This window comes from Rhinolophus sinicus, chromosome 16 (genome assembly GCF_057876585.1).
Source record: "Rhinolophus sinicus isolate RSI-liver-muscle chromosome 16, RSI-T2T, whole genome shotgun sequence".
NCBI classification, from domain to species: Eukaryota; Metazoa; Chordata; class Mammalia; order Chiroptera; family Rhinolophidae; genus Rhinolophus; species Rhinolophus sinicus.
In genome coordinates, this window is record NC_142516.1 from 34,479,155 (window position 1) to 34,493,964 (window position 14,810).

Genomic DNA, 14,810 nt, shown 5'->3' on the forward strand with positions numbered 1-14,810 from the left:
GACTGAAAGAGCCCTCAACCAATGACTGAAGAGTATTTGTGTTAGTCAGAGTTCTCCAGAGAAATAGAACCAATAGGGTGTGTACAGGGGTGCAGGAGAGAGAGAGAGACAGAGAGAGACAGAGAGAGAGAGAGACAGAGAGAGAGACAGAGAGAGAGACAGAGAGAGAGACAGAGAGAGAGAGAGAGAGATTGGTTTATTTTAAGAAATTGTCTTGCATGATTGTGGGGCTGGCAAGTCTGAAATCTGCAGGGCAGGCCAACAGGTCCAAGACCCAAGGAGGAGGTGATGTTGCAGCTTGAGTCCAAAGGCAGTCTGGTTTCTCTTAAGGCCTTCAATTGATTGAATGAGGCCCACCCACATTTCGAAGGGTAATCTGCATTACTCAAAGTCTACTATCAGGTCTGCAAAAGAAAAAATACCTTCACAGCAACATTTAGACTGGTATATAACCAAACCTCTGGGCACTCTAACCTAGCCAAGTTGATACATGAAATGAAGCGTTATAGCACTGATGTTTAAGTTTCCCAACTCTTTCCCTGCTCTTGTGTGAAAACTGAAAGAGTTGTGTTGCATGGTTTCCCAGAGTTCTGCACAAGGAGTTCGCTCCTGTTGCTCACAGTGATGATTTGTTTGATAAGGCAGCATTTTTGGTTTCTTTCCCTTTGCTGTCTCACCTACCTACCCTTTCACCAGTGTCTCTTGAAGTCACTTTCAAAATAAACTCCTTTAAATTGCATTTTTCTCTCTCAATTTGCTTCTGGGAAAATTCCAACTAAGATATAGAACATAGAATCACCATAATACCACATACAGTAAGGGAACTTACAAATTGTGGGGAAAAAATGTAGACAATTTTATGGAAAGCTTAAAAGTATAATAGAAGAACAGCCCAAATTTTGTTCCAAGAAACTAAACTCAGGACAGTGTAGCATAAAGATGTTAAGGGTGGAGGTTTTGTCTGTATATCTGTACTTATATTTTCATTTATTAGGCAAAGTATATCACAATCATGTCAGGTGAGTGTTTTGGTATTGTGGATAAGTGATTTTTCTCATAGAACTCACAAGGAAGTTGTCTTCTCTTAGCTCTCAAGTATTTTGTGAAGTTGATTTATTTAAAATGCAAAATTGTTGCAGAAAACATCTACTATTTTGTGTTTCATAATTAAGGGCATCGAACTTTTGATATCACTGTTTACTGTGAATGTGTTGCATTTTTTGTAGTCCGATTGTATATCTTTGATAGCATTTTTTGAAGTCACAGGCTATACTAAAACTTTTTAAAGTAAATTTTTAAATTTTTAATCGAGGTAAGAAACATATAAATAAGGAGAGCCATACATACTATGAATTTTACCTCTAAACGACAGTTATCACATTTAATGTGTTACAGTGATTATATGTCCTAAGTTTTTCAGGGTAATGTAATGAAGAGAATGTTTGAAAACAGAAATTAATGTCAGAACATGTTTCAGATATGTCCTGAATTTTAATTCAAAATATGGATCTCCTTGCCCTAGTTTCTGGTTTTATTGTTTTTCAGATTTATCTGCTTTCCTATTCTCAATGTCTTTCTCTTCGAAAAAAAATCCTTCACTCTTGATTATAGTTAATGATTAACTGGCCACAGTTTATTGATAGACTTCCTCAGTCTGAATATCAATGCTACCAAATATAATGCTACACACTTACCATGATGCATCACTTATTTTGAAATAAGTTTTTCAATATGCCAGTAGTCTTCTCTCTTAAACTCAGAGCCATGATTTATAATTCTAAGACCTTTCTTTACACAAATGCCAATGTTTATATTCATAGTTTTCATTTTCAAATGAAGTATATGGAGAGACTCTACTACTGACTCAGATCTTTAGGAATAAACTCTGCATAGCAAGTAAAACCATTAACCTTATAAATCAACTCCTCCTTACCTAGAAATAGTCATAGACATTAGGCTAACTTGGTTATCTCTGATTGAGGTTTGGTAATAACTGGGTTTTCAGCAGGTCACAGTTCAAATGAGTGAGAATTCTCAGTATATCTGCTAGCCAGTAATAATCTCTTTAAAGAAACCAATAATATATTTGGAATTAGCTGGCACTCTCTCTCAGCACAGAGACCTAGTATTACAGCTGCTTCCTACAGCAACTTCTGGCAGGATGAAGGGATTGGTGTGGGTGTATGCTAAACCCATTTACTATAAGCAGCAGGATTTTCCATCGGTATGATGTCATCATATAATAAATAAATAGTAACATTTTGGAAAATGATCGTGATTTGATGAGGCTATAAACAGCAGCTGTTAAGAGCAAGGGTGTTGTAATTAGGCAGATGTGATTTTTATACCCCAACTAACCACCTAACTAAATAAGGAACTAATTGTATTCCCTTGTCCCAGCCTTTCTGAATCTTAGTTCTCTCTTCTGTAAAATGGAAATTATAATCGCCCCTACCTCAGAGAGCTATGTGAACATTAAATAAGATACTACATATAGAGTGCTTAGTTCAGCATCTGGCAAGTAGGGCTGCTCAAATAACCCCCAAAGAGAGCACAATCACAATGTCACCATATTGATTTGCATAAAAAAAATTATTTTCAGTGCTTTCCTTAATTTTGCTTACTGTCAGATCTTAATATATTATGGTCACTCGGTGTCCTAAAACTCCAAGGATCATCAAAACCCTAAGTATTACTCTCACTGATATGATCATTTTTGTAGAGAAAAAACACATTTTCAAATTCTCCACATCGCAGGCTTCTGAGGTGAGTGTGCATACCCAGGGGATAGGAAAGATGCTCCATTTGGGTGAACAAAGAAATATTGGAGTCTCTATGTCAGCTTTCTTTCTTTTGTGTTTTATTTTTGTTTTAGTGCAGTGGGACATGTATTGAATTTAATAAATAAACACACATATACCAGGGAAGTCTACTGTTCTGAGTGTATAGCCACAAAGTTTTGGGAGCCATTGTTTTAGAATAGGAGTTGGCAAACTACAGCCCATAGCAAACTACTGGCCCACAGCTTATTTTTATAAATAAAGTTTTATTTATACATAACCAGACCAATTCGTTTACATGTTTTCAATGGCTGCTTTTGTGCTACAATGATAGAGCTGAGTAGATGTGACTAGATTACCTGCAAAGGCTAAGATATTTACTAACTGACACTTTAAAATTTGCCAACCCCTGCTCTACAAGATAGTTTTTTAAAAGGAGGAATATAACACAAACCACCACGTGGTTTATACCTTCTCACACCAGTATCGTCAGATTCACTAGCCAACTCCAGAAGGTTGGTGATATTTCCCAGCTCCTTACTACTCTGAGACTGGTCTATTGTCCAGCAGCATCTGGGAGCCTATTTAAAATATAGGTTCTTGGGTCCCACCTCAGACCTTTCAGAATCTGCCTTTAAACAAGACCCACAGGAGATATGTGTGAACATTAAAGTCTGAGAAATAGCAGTCTCCCCAATATAACACTTCAGTCAAATATTAGTGGAATGCTTAGAACCTCCAAAGTACCTTAAATGGATATTAGTTTTAGATTTCTCCTTGTATTTGCTCTTGCATTGCACCGATGAACTGATTTGCCATATATAGAGAACCAGGGGAGCTGGCATGGTCTGGCTCTCATCCAGTTAATATTTATATATGGAAAGGTGAAGTCAACCATGTATAAGCTTTGGGGCCTCTCTCTTTTATTTGAAAAAAGAAAAGAAGTGTGTTGTTCTTGAAGGTGAAACTGTGGTGATGTGTTCATGGATGAAGAAATATATGCATCGAGGAAGGGCTATTGATCTCTAGATTTTATTGTCCATAGTGCTTTAGTTTTTAACAACTATATGTGACAGTTTTATAAGAAGGTTAAAGACATATTTCCCTATCTTTCTACCTCACAAAGAAGAAATGAGTGAAGGATTCACTGTAGGTGAGCAGTGCAGGACAAAATGTGCTTCATTTTGCACCGGCCTAGGCACTTGGGCTTGGGAGCTGAAAGGCCCATCAGATCAGGTCCGCTGTGCTCTCGGGGTTGGAGCCGGCCAACCCTTTCTTCCTTGAGGTTCTGTCACAGGGTTTTCAGTTTTCCTAATGAACTATTAATGAGGTGGGTGTAATTTATTGAATAGGGCAAGGTAAACTTGCCATGCCTGGAGTTGAGTTATGTTTCCTGAAGGGAAAAGAAAAGTTATGAAATAAATCATCCCCTCTTTAATTAGCAGCTTTGGCTAGCCTACTTGAGATGACTGAGCAACATGTGAAAATAAGCCAGCAGTTTAGTCAGAAACCCAAACACGGGTCTCATTTGCTGCTCACTGAGAGATTTATGCAGTTTGGGGTGAACGTGTCAGGGGATTGGAGTCAGTTACTTGAAGCACCACAGTGAAATGTTCCCCCGAGACACAGCTCTGGATAAACCCTAAAACAGGTTCCTTTCCCTTTTAATTTCAGTGTAATGGTCAAAATGAAAAAAGCCAGAGAACACTAGAGAGAAAGAACTAATTAGAATATCTCTAATATTCTAATAATGTTTTAGGTCTACCTCACTGCCCATGTATCTGTACCAGTGGGTTTTCCTTCTATGTATCATTTTTACTTTCTCAACACAGAATGCCTATTCTCTGATTTTAATAGCACATGCTGTTTGCCACAACTGTGTCTAAGCCAGATATATAATGCTCTGTGTGCGATTAATACATTGAAGACACATATCATTTCAGTTCAGCTCGACATTCATTTGGGGTCTACTAGGATGTGCCAGGTACTGTACAAGAGACGTGAAAATGAATCAGTAAAGTAGGGGATTATAGATGAAGAATCTTTGAGAGTTCATGAGAAAGAATGAAATGGATTATAGAGAAATTTCAACTTGCCAGACTAGTTAGAGTATATTTACATTATTTTCTTCATTTTACATTATAGATCATGCTCAAAACCTCAACATAACATGGACCCATTGCTTCCCCCAGCAACTTCCCCCGACCCTAAAAACTGCACAAGTAAAATGTGTATGTATGTCTTTCATCCAGATATTTCTCAGCAGAGCCAATTATATTTTTCCACGTGAGAGCCCACTCACATCTTGAGACTCTAAGTTTCAAGTTGAACCTGGCCCTCCTGGGGTTGGAATCCACTTTCCTTGGCCAAAAATGGTTTCCTGCCTTGAAGAAGAATGACTTAACAAGCTTCATGTACGTGGCTCGCTGAAACACTTTGATGAGCTAAATGTGAACGAATCAAAAACATATGGATTACGTTTTCTTGAACATACACGTAATTTTAACAGAAATGAATTTTTCCCCAAGCATTTTGTTCTCCTGAACTTTCTGTCTGGACTTCAAACCTGACCATGATGCCTGGAAGGGGTAGAGTGCAGTCTGGTATTTTCAGGCTGACGATGTGGATTTTATTAGAACCTGTAACTTCTTTCCTGCTGCCTGTTTGAAGATTTTTGTGAGGGGTCAGCCCAGATGAGCCCACTTGTAGCTTCTCAGTTATCCCTTTCCTCAAACGGATTGCTTTCCCCCCACTGGAAACTCAGAGGAAACAAGGATTTCCTATACTTTCTTGGGAAAGGCTCATTCTCCTAACCTGGTCTTAAAGAACAAAATTACACTCTAATGCTCCTTGCCCCATTTTTAAAAGAAAGAGGATCTGAGAAATTTACTCCTGCTCCAGAGCTACTATGAAAAAGTTTGTACGTCATGTTTTCTCGTTACTTCAACCCTATTTACCTCTGGCAGCTAATATTTCGTGTTCATGAAATTCAAACTGTGCTATTCCAGTCTCCTGTCCATGCCTTGGTGTGGAAGGAAAGAACTACTTTCCCAGAGGTCAATGTCTCCTCCCACCCCTTGATTAATGCTGCTCTGCCCACCTGCTGCCGAGAAAGCAGAGGTGATTCAAATGTGGGTACAGCCTCTGGGAGCTGGAGGAGGAGGGCTCATTTGAGGAAGAACAGACCACTAATAAATTGCATGGTCATTACCCTTTATGCATACTTGTTCTAATAGGTGTTGCAGATTCCTGCCTCCTAATAAGGAAAGGAAGTAGAAAAACACATAAATTCTCTCAAGGGAGTCAGACAGCCCCAAGCCACAGTCGGCAGCTGCGAACATTACCATGAGCACAAAAGCAAAACAGGGCTTTAAAAAAGTGATACATTGCCAGGGATTTTGGCAAGATTTCCTTGGATCCAGACTATATTTTGCACTGTTTCAGTTGAAAAGAAGAGTAGCACTCCTGCCTGCCACATGTGATGGAATTTGGAAATTAAATAAACAGTGGCATTAATTGATCTAAAAGGGATTTACCGAATGTGTCCCAACATTTGCCTTTATACCACAGATTTGTTTGTTTGTTTAGTTGTTTACTTTAACTTTTTTTTTCTTTCTTTTTTTAAGTCTTTGCGGTTCACATTTTGGCACAAGATGGAGGCTTTTTTTTTGGTCCAATGCCAGTGTCATTAAGTCTAATTTTTGAACATTGGAAGGTTCACTCAGGTACTGGTTCTTTCCCTTCCCTTCCTTTTTCCATTCCTTCTTTCCTTTCCTTCCCTCTTTTCTACAATCTCCTTTCTCTGGGATGACCTGGAGATTTGTTCGAGATGCGCGGCACTGATTTATGGTGACTGCAAAGGGGAAATTTAGGTGCCTATTTAAGAGGCCATTAGTCTACCCCCTGAGAGTTTATGGGCTTACAAGAAAATCCATGAGAATATATGGGGCCAGAGTTCAAAGTGGACCCAAAAGTCCAGGCAGCATATATGAATTCCTTGTGTATTTTGATTTGGTCCAAATTTGCTTCTTAGTTTTGTTAATTAAGAGCGAGTGTTTCCTATAAGCTATAGTTTTTCACAAAGAATGTGTTCCAAACTAAATAGTTCCAAATATTCTGTTTCATCTATTCTTGCTCACACTGACTTTGGGAAGTTACTTTTGAGAAGAATGTGTAATTCTGATTTTTATTTTATTGTTTTAGTAATTTATTTCGTCTATTTTTGAAGAAACCAGATGCTGGGATGTTGTATTCCTGTAGGGTCCCTTATTTGCATAAGAATCAGAACCCCACAGGATTGGCTGTTTTTATTAAACAACCAGGAAGAGTTTTGCTCCATTATTTCCCTATATATATATATATATATATATATATATATATATATATATATATATATATATATATATATATTTAAAATCTTGTACCAAAATGCAGTACAAGTGAAAGCTTCCTTTATCCCCTCCTGGGACTTATGTCCATTTTCCAAACCAGAAAGTTAGTTCAGAAAGATAGGAAGTCTGGCCTGCACTCCGTTTTCTAGTATCCAACCAGGCATTTTTCTTCATTTCTCCATTTTGTATCATAGACAGGAAAACTGAGGTATTTTACAGAGTTTCACATTTAGCCAAGGACTCATGGGCAACCACAGAAGAAACATAGTGGCTAAAAAAACCCAAGGCCAGTGGTCTTCAAAATGCTTCATGAAACTCCAGCATTCTTTAACAGTGCTTCAGATATACTTGTAGAAACCATCAATTCCAAATAAATAGCTTTTGGCAAACTGTCTGGCAATATCCACTAAAATTAAAAATACGTGTAGTCTTGATCTAGCACCTAAACTTTGGAGAAAACTTTCCTTTAGAAATAAACAGCACAGAATATTAAGATATGTATTTATATCTATGTCTATATCTGCATTATATTTATTTATCTATCTATCATCTATCTATCTACAAACACATCCACATACATGCTTATTAGAGCACTGTTTATTGAATCAAGATACCGGAAATAATCACGTGGCCAGCAATACTAGTTCACCTAAAATGGTGGTACACCCTTGTAGGATGTCCCTCACGTATCACTGGGTGAGATTCTCATTAAATAAATGGCACAGCTATGAAAAGACTCCAGTCATTATCTATAATCCCAGATGAAAATTTTTTTCTTCATCAAATATCTTTTTTGTCCTTATTTATACTGATATGATTTTGCTTTTGTGTATAAAATATAAATTTTGTGTATAAGAATTTTCTGCATAAATGAGTTATATGTAAGATTTAATTAGAGAAAAACATAAGCTATGCCAGATAGTGACCCCCCACCCCCACCCCCAGAGAGAAAAACACAGCAGGGGAGGGCCCATGGGAGCCTCACCTGTATTTGTAATGTTCTGTTTCTTAAGGTGGTTGGTAGTACAAGAGGGGTCATTACGTTATTCTTTAGACTTTTTTGTATGTCTGAAACATTCCAAAAATGTTTAAAGAGTATTGAGTTTTAAAGTGTTTCAAAGTGCAGAAGCAGGTAGGTCATTACATATTATCATAGTTAGGGAAGGAAACGTGTGGTTAGGTGACCAAGCACAATATCCCCAAAGGTGTCACACTTAGCTCCGCCCAACAAGGCCTCCCCATTGGCCACCATACAAAAGTACCCCATAGCATCATGATGGTCCAGGGAAGTGTAACATTTTATCTTTTAAGCACATGACGGTGCCTGAATCACTATAGCAAGTGAGTTAGCTGTGGCATGAATTGATCAAACAGGGATTTAGTTATGTTTATTGTAAAACATAGGTCACATTTCTACTTCCTCATCATACATAACTGCTTATCATGACAGAAACTAAAATGAGAATCATCTCATAGAAAGGCCTGGTGTCACTACTGATATAGACAAGCCCATTAGATGTGCTGTCCTCTGACTCTACCACAGTGACACAATAAGTCATTGACTTAACCTATGGACTTCAGGGTAAAAAGAATGCCAGTATCTGGTATAATCCATTCCTTTTGTGGGGATATTTAAGGGTACAGATCCAGAGTGTTTGGATGCCTCCACTCCAGTCCCGACCTGCTGTGTCCTTCTGCTATATTACACCTCACACCATAAAACACAAGGCCTCTCTCCCAGCTCACTTGAATTAAACCACTGTCCTAAGATGTCAACTTGGTTAATTATATTTAACTTCCCAAACTTTCTCCTGTGGTAGAATGTGAAATGCAACTGGATATTGCCTTTCTCTTGTAAATATTTGGAAGAGCTGTACTGGAGCATTAGAAGACGTGTCTATTCCTAGTCAGAGGAAGTCTTTCAGTGGTGATGAGCCAAGGCTATCTGTCAGCAGAACGAGCATCTATTGCTATACTGTAGAACAAGCTGTAACATCTAGAATACATTGCTCCTCTTCTCCTAAAGACTCAGAATGCCACTCAGAAAGTTACTATAAATAGAGTTTACAGTTCATCAAATAAGTTTAATGTTGTTAAAAATATCTGCCATTTATCTTAATCTTAGTTTATAGGTGATGATGACAATTTAATTTTAATCAAGATGGATGTGTTGCACTGCAAAATGCTCTCACTTCCCACAGCAGGGTTAGAAGGGAATGGTACTGGTGAATGGCACTAAAATCATCACCAGGAGGCAGGTTGAATAGGGAGCACTCAGGCAGACACACTGGCCTCAACGTGTGTGCACTATCCAAGGGAGAGGAGAAGCAGAAACAGGAAGCTGATTCTGTTTCTGAGGAGGAAAGAGAAAACAAGGCAAAGTTGGACATACGCTGGCTATGTGGAGAAAAAAGATTCGATCAGACAAATCACAAAGCGTGATCCAGGTACCCTAAGTACTATAATTAGGTATGTTTTGTTTTGTTTTATCTCACAAGGACTCATTCTTATTAGCTGACGTGGAGCACAAACGTAAAGCAGTAGAAAGGCAATAATAATTCTAGGATAGATACATGAAATGACACAGTATTTGTTACCTTTTTTTCTGCCTGTGTATAACCTATTTTCTTACATTTAAGATGGAATGCAGTAATTAATCTTATCTTTATTGCACAACTGAAGTCATTCTCTCCCTGCCTTAACCAGCATCTCCTCCTGAATTGTCTCTCCCATTTGGAGCAGCCTATGTAGCAAGGCCCTCTGTCCAATTTGAACCCTTGAAAATCTAAGAGACCAGTGATACCAATCATTCCCTAACAAGGCCTCCTAATTGTTCGTTTTTGAAAAAAAATCATAATGATGTTCTCAGTCAAGACATAAGCTTGCCTCAGGATACAATTATTGTTTTCTTATATCAGCTTTATTAAGATATATACACATATATATCTTAACGTTTACATACACACACACACACATACACAGTAGGACAATTAAGTTCACAAACTAATCCTAGAATAAGTGCTACATGCCTCATTGCTGAATATAACTACGGTCACCTTTGAAGTACTCCCCTTGTGAAGCTATGCACTGATGCCCGCACCTAGTCCACCCTTCAAAGCAATTTTGGAACTCTTTATCTGGAATTGCTATCCGAGCTATCATCATATTACCCTTGATGTCCTGAATGTCATCAAAATGTCTTCCTTTCAATATTTCCTTTATCTTTGGGTAAAGAAAGAAGTCATTGGGGGCCAGATCAGGTGAGTAAGGAGAGTTTTCCAATACAGTTATTTGTTTACTGGCTAAAAACTTCCTCACAGATAGTGCCTTGTGAGCTTGTGTACTCTCATGATGCAAGAACCATGAATTGTTGATGAAAAGTTCAGGTTGTCCAATTTTTTCATGCAGCCTTTTCAGCACTTCCAAATAGTAAACTTGGTTAACTGTTTGTCCAGTTGGTACAAATTCATAATGAATAATCCCTCTGACATCGAAAAAGGTTAGCAACATCATTGCAACAAGTTCATGAACTTAATTGTCAGACCTCGTATGGTCCTAAAATTCACCATTTTAAGTGCACAATTCAGAGGTGTTTCATACAGTCACAGAATTTTGCAACCACCACCAATATATCATTGGAGAACATCTTTATCACCCAAATGAAACTCTGTACACTTTGTGGTCATTCCACAATCCCCACAATTCCTCCTCAAACCCTGGCAACCACTAATCTACTTTTTTTCTGGATGTTGCATATAAATGTAATCATAAAACGTGTAGCCTTTTCTGTTTGGCTTATTTTACTTAGTATAATGCTTTTAAAGTTCAATCATGGCATAGCATGTATCAGTATTTCATTTCTTTTTCTGGCTGAAAACTTTTGCATTGTATGAATATACCTCATTCCCCCCCCCCCCCCATTTATGAGGATTTTAATCAATGAATTCACAAGACCCTGTATTATTTGTTAAGGATTCTGGGGAGAAATCACAATAGAGTTTCAGACAGAGGGAAACACATATACATGGGAGAGATAGAATACCGAAAATTAGAGACCTGCCTTTCTCCTAAGGAGACATGTCCCAGCTCGAAACCAAGGAAATACATTGCACCCCAAAACAAGCCTAACCTGGTGAAGGAAATAGACATACAAGCCCTAAAAGCTCAGGGAGACCTAAATAAGATGAACCCAAAGAGGCCCATACCATAACACATCATAATTAAAATGCCACAGGTTAAAGACAAAGAGAGAATCCTAAAAACAGCACGAGAAAAGCAGTTTGTTACATACAAGGGAGCTCCCATAAGACTGTCAGCTGATTTCTCAACAAACTTTGCAGTCCAGAAGGGATTGGCATGAAATATTCAGAGATGAAAAGCAAGGACCTACAACTAAGATTACTTTACCCAGCAAAGCTATCATTTAGAATCAAAGGTCAGATAAAGAGCTTCCCAGACAAGAAAAAGCTAAAGGAATTCATCACCACCAAACCAGAAATACAAGGACTGTTATACCACATTTGTTTTTTACCCTTTCATCAGCTGATGGATATTTGGATCATTTTCACTTTTTTGGCTATTTTGAACAATGCTGCTATAAACACTCATACACAAGTTTTTGTTTTCAGTTCTCTTGGGTATATAACAAGGAGTAGAATTGCTGGGTTATATGGCAACTCTACATTTACCGTTTTGAGAAACTTCCAAACTGTTTGCCAAAGTGACTGCACCATTTTACAACACCAGTAGCAAAAAAAAAAAAAGTGTCTGGTCTTCATCCCTAGTTCCTGGAAGGTAACCTCTAAACCTTGGAATTTCCTGAATGATGGGAATGTCTCTGTTATTCATGTCAGGCCCCTATGACCACACCTGATAGTTTAAGCTCACTGAGGTGACTCCTTGATTAGTATAGTAGGACTTTGAGATACACTATTTCTGCTCAACCTCTGGGAAGAGGAATAGGGCTGGAGATTGAATTTAACCATATGACCAATGATTTAATACATCATGGGATGAAGACCAATCACATTTTTTTTTTTTTTTTTTTTTTTTTGCAATCAGTACTTTTATTGTCCTTAATTTCATCACATATACAGATTTTCTTTTTGTCCTTATTCTTATACATATAATTGTGTTCTTTTACAGGCAATAAGTATTTGTAGAAAGGGAATATGTTATCCTACCATCTCTCTATTTCCCTTTCCCCCAGTGGTCTATAAACACAGACACACACACACACACACACACACAACCTGACTTCAAAGACCGATGATGTTATTTTAGATAAGGCTGAGCACTATATACTCTTTCTAGCCTCCATTATCTGTTATGGGTTTTCTCTTTGCTATCCTCCATGAGAAAGTTGTAATTGATAATCAGACTATGAGAAGTGAAAAAAGACTGTCTAGCCTAGCAGTTATTACAGTGCTCTGTACCTGTGCTGTTCAATCCAGTAGCCATCGGCTCCCTGTGGCGACTGTGCACTTGTAATATGACGAATTTGGCTGAAGAATTGAAATTTTTAATTTAATTTAATTTTTATTTATATATATATTTTAATTAGTTTCAGGTGTACAAAACAATGTATTAGACATTTATCATTTATATCCCTCACACAGTGATAACCCCCCTCCCCTCATCTACTACCCCTCTGACATTGCACACAGCCATTGCATTTCCACTGTCTCTATTCCTAATGCTTGCTGTACTCCACTTCTTGTAACTATATATATGTATATGTGTATATATATATATATATATATATATATATATATATATATATATATATATATATATATATGTAGTTGACATCCATTATTGTTCATCTTCAGCTTCAGGTGTACACTGCAGTGATCAGGCATCTACATCCTCCCTGAGGTGGTCTCCCTAATGAGACAAGTGTCCATCAGATACCCTACACAATCTTTACAACATTATTGATTACATTCCCCAAACTGACTTTCGTATCCCCATAGCAATCTTGTGGTTATCGATTGTGCTTTCTAGTCCCCTCACCTTCTCCCTCATCCCTACCCCTGCTCTTATCTAGCAACCCTCAGTTTTTCCTCTATATCTCAGAGACTGTTTCTGATTAGTTCATTCACTTATTCTTTTCTTTAGATTCCACATATAAGTGAGATCATATGGTGTCTTTCTCTGTCTGACTTATTTCACTTAGCATAATGTTCCTTTAGGTCCATCCACGTCATTGCAAATGGTAAGGTTTCTTTCTTCTTTATGGCTACATAATACTCCATTGTATAAATGTACCATAGTTTCCTAATACAGTTGTCTTCTGATGGGCATTTCAGTTGTTTCCATATCTTGGCTATTGTGTATAGTGCTGCAATAAACATAGGGGTGCATAATTTTTTTTGAATTAGAGTTTTGGATTTCTCCAGATAGATACCTAGGAGTGGAAGGTAGTTCCATTTTCAGCTTTTTGAGATACCTCCATACTGATTTCCATAGTGGCTGCACCAATCTGCAATCCCACCAACAGTGCACAAGGGTTCTCTTTTTTCCACATCCTCACCAGCACTTGTTGTTTGTTAATTTATTGATGATAGCCATTTTGACTGGGGTAGGTTGGTATCTCATTGTGGTTTTTATTTGCATTTATCTAATGATTAGTGAGGTTGAGAATTTTTTTCATATGTCTGTTTGCCATCTGTATGTCCTCTTTAGAAAAATGTCTCCTCATGTCCTCTGCCCATTTTTCAATTGGGTTGTTTGTTTTTTTGGAGTTGAGTTGAGTTTTTTATAAATTTTGTATATTAACCCCTTATTGGATATATCATTGACAAATATCTTCTCCCATTCAGTAGGATACATTTTGTTTTATTGGTGGTTTTCCTTTGTTGTGAAAAAACTTTTTTAGTTTGACATAATCCCATGTTTATTTTTTAAATGCTTAATAGGGTGTGTGTGTGTGTGTGTGTGTGTGTGTGTGTGTATGTAAAACTTTTGTATACATTTTACCAGATTTTATGTATGTAATATTTGGGGCAGCAGATATAGAAACACTCGTGTAGATTCCAGTTTATTCCTTCAAAATCAGTTTTTTAAATCGCAGTAGGGATTAAATGTGAGTCAGGGAAAAGATTAACTTCAGGCGGCAAAAAACGAAGCAAATTAAAGAGGGGCTGTGGTAGGGGGGAAGAAAAGCTAGGAGAAACAGGGAAATGTGATTATTCTTCCCTAGCAGCAAGAGTATTGGTCTGCACTCTCTGCACCCCCTCTTGGGCCTGGCTGAGGACATAGTGTGGCATCACTGCCTTATTATTTAGTATGAAAACGCTCAGCCAGTGGAGGGCCCAATGCAGGGTCAAGTTTCACTGAGTCTTCACAATATTGGATGTGCTCCTCTTGATGCAAAATGACTATACGTTCACGTGCTCACTTGACATATACCTTCCTGAGCTTTCTTCAACATTTGTGAAAGAGTCATTTAGGCGCCTTCAGTTGCGACACTGAAAAGATAGAGAATGAGGGCCCTGTGTTAACTGTCCTGTGTTTGCCCAAACTCCCAAACTCCAGCTAGAAAGAGCTCTCAATTTACAATTATGCCAGGATGGATTACCTGAGAACTCAACCTTCAGGCAAACTGTGATTAACTTGACCAAAGACATCTGGGAGA

General features: G+C 37.8%; 1 long non-coding RNA gene across 3 annotated transcripts in view; it reads right to left on the minus strand.

Moving 5' to 3' along the window:
• Positions 1-13,038: 13,038 nt before the first annotated feature.
• The window catches only part of LOC141571141 (uncharacterized), a 466,720-nt gene continuing 464,948 nt past the window's right edge, over positions 13,039-14,810 (minus strand). For all 3 annotated transcript variants that reach the window (XR_016019338.1, XR_016019339.1, XR_016019337.1), the window contains one exon: positions 13,039-14,643. This is a non-coding gene — a long non-coding RNA (uncharacterized LOC141571141). The remainder of the gene's footprint in view (positions 14,644-14,810) is intronic.